Source organism: Acomys russatus, chromosome 8 (genome assembly GCF_903995435.1).
Source record: "Acomys russatus chromosome 8, mAcoRus1.1, whole genome shotgun sequence".
NCBI lineage: Eukaryota > Metazoa > Chordata > Mammalia > Rodentia > Muridae > Acomys > Acomys russatus.
The window spans coordinates 64,105,679-64,110,645 of NC_067144.1; positions in this window are offsets into that span (position 1 = coordinate 64,105,679).

A 4,967-nucleotide genomic window follows, 5' to 3' on the forward strand; every position below is an offset into this window, starting at 1 on the left:
GGAGGGTTAGTGTATGTTGGAAGAGTAGCATTAGTTCATGGACAGGGTCCAGGGCTGTGTAAGCTTAGGAGAGTTGCCTGAGCAGAAGCAGAGAGCCAGCAAGCAAGCAGGCAGCATAGGTTTCTTTCTGCTCTTTTTTTTTTTTTTTTTTTTTTTTTTGAGACAGGGATTCTCTGTGTAGTCTTGGTTGTCCTAGACTTGCCTTGTAGTCCAGGCTGACCTCGAACTCGCGGTGATCCATCTGCCTCTGCCTCCCAAGTGCTGGGATTAAAGGCGTGCACCACCATGCCCAGCTCTCTCTGCTCTTGACTGTGGAGTTGATGTGACTTGGTGCTTGAGTTCCTGCGTTGACTCCCCTGCAGACCTGTAAGCCTAAGCAAGCCTCTCCTCCCCTCAGGTGCTTTGGTTGTACTATTCTACCACAGAAACAGGAAGAAAAGTAGAACAGAAACTCTATCAGGTTCTTGGGAGGGGTGGTGTTAGGATTAAGTGAAGTGGCACCCACACTGAGTGCTCAGGGAAGGAACTGGGAGGGTTGCTAGTGTGCTCTGCTCATATATCATTTTTATGTGTCTGCTTTGATTTCTTAGAGGGAAGAGCACACCAATTGTTTGTCCAGTGTCAAATGGTCAGCTCTGAAGAAAATAAGCAGGGTAACATTTTAAGGACTGAACAAGTTCTATTTAGTAACAAATATACAATTATATAAATATATTACTAAGTATATCTAATAACATTTAAAATAATATAATGTATAATTATATAATGTACATTATTTATCTTATATATTATATTCATTTGTAATTTACTTTTAAATAGATTAATATACAAAAAATATAGAGAGAGGCCTTGAATTTGAGGGAGAACTAGAAAGGGCATATGGGAGAGTTAGGAGGAAAGAAAGGGAAGGGAGAAATGTAGCATATTATAATTTCAAGAATACAATTTTTAAAAGTACAAAAAATAAACTTTTAGATTTACAGAAAAAAATGAAAGCCCACCTACTCCCGCTCCTTCACTTCTCTTAACAAGTCCTCCTGCTACAAACGCCTTGTCCCGTTGTAGTGCGTTTATTACAGTTGATGAGCCAATAACAATTCATCATTATCAGCTGTAGCCTCTCATCTGCACTAGCCTCCATTCTTTGTGTAGCACTGTGCCATGGGTTCTGACAAAGGCATAATCACAGGTGCCGGCTGAGGGGTTCAGACTATGCACCCCTGAAATGTGTTACTTCTGCCTAGGGGTTACCCTGAGCTGAAGCAAGCTGGGGAAGAACTTCCCACTGTCCCCTCTTTGCCTAAACACAGTCATAAACCTCACTTGTAGAGGTTTCCCCTTCTTCCAACAGAAGAGAATAATTCTTCTTTTTATAATCGGTAGGACTTGAATTTGCTGAACAAATTTCACTAGAGAACCTGTTGTGTATTTTCTAGTTGCCTTATCATAACCTGCCTCCTTTTGGGGACCCAAATCCTTTTATTCTTTTGTGTGGTCACTTCTCTTTTTCTCCCAATAGTATATACATTGGTGGCCTTGCCCACCTCTTTGAGTTTTACTTGTTTTCTGTGGAGCCTTTGTTCACATAAGAATATAAATTATACATTTTTATGCTTTCTTTCCCAACAATTTCTCTATCTTTAGTCTGCTTAGTTTTCAGGTTCAATTCAGAGAACTTTGGAGAATAAAGGAACATTTTCCTCCCCTACTCCAGTGCTGCAGTTTCATTTAGAACAAATTTGCTGCCCTAGACACACTCGTATCCCTGCTCTGTGCTTTCTCTGCCCCTCTGCATCCCTAGCAGCCATGGGCACTTTTACTATTTGTATTTTCACATTTTCAAAATTTGAAATATCATGTGGATGCAATTTTGTAGTATGTAGTTTTTAAAGACCACCTTCTTTTTCTTAGCAATATGTCTTACGGTTTCACTTTCTTTTAAATATCATCTATTGATCATCTATCTATCTATCTATCATCTATCTATTATCTATCTATTTTCTTTCTACCTATCTATCATCTATCTGCTATGATCAGTCATCTATCTATCTATCTATCTATCTATCTATCATCTTTCTGTCTTTCTTTTTTTCTTTCTTTCTTTCTTTCAGGCCTGGTGATTGAACCTAGGACCTTATGCATGCTTGGAAAGTGCTCCGCCATTAATTGATGTGACATATACTTCTACCATAGAATTCTGTTTTAAAATTGCATATAATTTATCAAGCCTCTAAAGGCTTCCATAGGAAATGTGCTAAGTGGAGACAGAAAGGCTACTTTTGATCTCTGCTTCCTGAGTACACTCTGTGATGGAGCAGAGGGTAAGCAACAAAAACACCAACATTCTGAGCTTTCTGTGTAGAAGCACAGTGTTGGGATTTGTAGCTTTCGCATGTGTGTGTGTGCGCGCATGTATATGAACATGCACACACACACACACACACACACACACACAATGGGCATATAGTACAGTTGCTCCTACAACCCATCTATGAGCCCGTTGCAACCTCGAAATGTAGTCATTCAACTTAGAAGAGGAAAAATTCTACTGATTGAATTTTGTGTGTGTGTGTGTGTGTGTGTGTGTGTGTGTGTGTGTGTGTGTGTGTGTATAAGCGCGCGCACACATGTGCTGCATTTATATGTGCATTCACCTGTGCACATGCCTGCAGTGGCCACATGAGAACATTGTGTGTCCTGTGCCATCACTTTCCATCTTATTCTCTGAGGCAGGGCCTCTCACTGAACCAGAAGCTCCTCATTCTGCCTGGCTGCTCTTCAAGCTCAGGAATCTGCTTGTCTTGTTATCTCAGTGCTGGTACTATTTAAGCACAAAGGACAATGCTAGCCTTTCCATGGATCCTAGGGGTTGGAACTCAGGTCTTTGTGTTTGCAGAGTAAACCCTCTTACCATCATTGCTGCCCAAGGCATGTATATTTTCACAGAGTCTCCAGGCAATATTTGCACAAAGACATTTCTTTGGCAGTAAAATGAACTCTAGATTGGTGTCTGAAAATGTGGCTTTCAGTTATCACTCTTCATTGACACACGAAATATTTATTTATCTTTTTTTTATGTACCAGACCTACAAGGCTCTGAACTCATACCATAGTGAGTTTAATAATTATGTTCTCTGCCTTAAGGACTGTACATAGGAGAAGTAGATAGTAATCAAAGAAGTATACCAATAAATCTTATTCATCAACTCTCCTAGGGACTAAGAAAGCAAAAACTGCCATGACCAAACATTAACTGAGTGGTCCAATTTAGTCTGGGATGGAGTTGGTAGCTCACTTGACCCTGAGATAATGACCTTGATATGAGATGCTATTTAAATGACCCTAGGGCAGAATGTCTGCCACGCATGCACAGAAAGTCCATATGGCTTGGGGCACAGGACTGAAGGATGAAGCTGCAGAATTAATTTTCTCATATATGTCCTTTTGTGGAACAATAACCAGGGACGAAGGGTCTCCAGTATTCGCCATTCAACTTCACTATACTTTCTCTCAAGTCTCTCAAACATGCTTTCTAATGTACCACTTATAATTATCAGAAGCTCAACCAGGTTGTTAATACATTTTACTTATTTATGCAATGCTTCTTGGTTTTTATTTTTTTCTTTTTTGAGACAAAGTTTCTCTGTGTAGCCTTGGCTGTCCTGGACTCATTTTGTAGACCAGGCTGGCCTCCAACTCATAGCGATCCACCTGCCTCTGCCTCCCAAGTGCTGGGATTAAAGGTGTGCACCACCAGGTCCAGCTATGCAATGCTCCTTAAGGCTTCTTGGTTGATTAAATGTCAGTTGTTCATTTATTGAAAGAAAGACATACAATTCAAAAGATTTCTTCCTCTGCTACAGCTGGCTGAGAACCTCACAGGGATTGTGTATTTGTCAGTTGTTCTTGCTTTCACTCCCTTTTCACTTTCACCATAGTTTTGTTGGTATGCTTTTTTATGGTTTGAATGTACCCCTAAAGTTCATGTATTGAGAACACAATTCCAGGACAACAGTGGTAAAAAGTTGGATGCTTAATGCTGGTACCCTAGAAGTTGGTTCTTTGTAAATAATAATAATAACAATAACAATAACAATAATAATAATAATAATAATAATAATAATAATAATAATAATACTGCATTACTTTTCTTCCAACAGTCTTTATTTTGTCTCTAGCTTTATTTTCTCCTCTTTCCATTTTCTCTCCTTGTCCTCCCTGTCTCTCTATCATACTTTCTTGTCCTTGTCACTCCGACCATGAATGGCAGAGAAATAAGGCCTTTTCAATGTTAGGATCCCCACCTTATAAAATTATAATAAACGAACTTTTGATCTTTATAAATTTCCCATTATCGTATATTCAACAATGACAGCACAAAATAGAATACACAGATGTTGTGTCCAATGCACAGACAGAGAAGAAAGGGCTGAGGCAAAGGCAGAGCCACCTGTATTAACACCTTGAAGAGCTGAGGGTAGTGCCTGGTGGCAGTGGTACAGCACATGGCAGGCAGAACCACTGTTATTACCACTGTGTTTATTTTGAGATCAAGATATTTCTTTATATGGGAGCCATACAATTCAGACACACCAACTCTCTAGGAACTCATTTCATGCTGGTCAAGTGAGGAGCTATGGAGAGAATTCCATGTGGGATTTGTTGTTGTTAACTCTCTCAAACCATATACAATTTCTTCAGAAATCTGTAACTCAGCCCAAAGAAGAAACTTCCTATACAAACGAGTTTTCCTAAAGGGCCAGCATTAAGACTTTTGAGTTTCATTCAATCACAAATCAACTTTATGCCAACAAATTTTGGTTGTCAATTTGACAGGATTTAGAATCGCCATGGAGACACCTCTAGGTATATCTTTGAAGATGTTTCCAAAAATATTTAACTAAAGAAAGAAGAGCCACCCTAAATGTGAACAGCACTAGACCATGAACCGGGGTCCCCAACTAAAC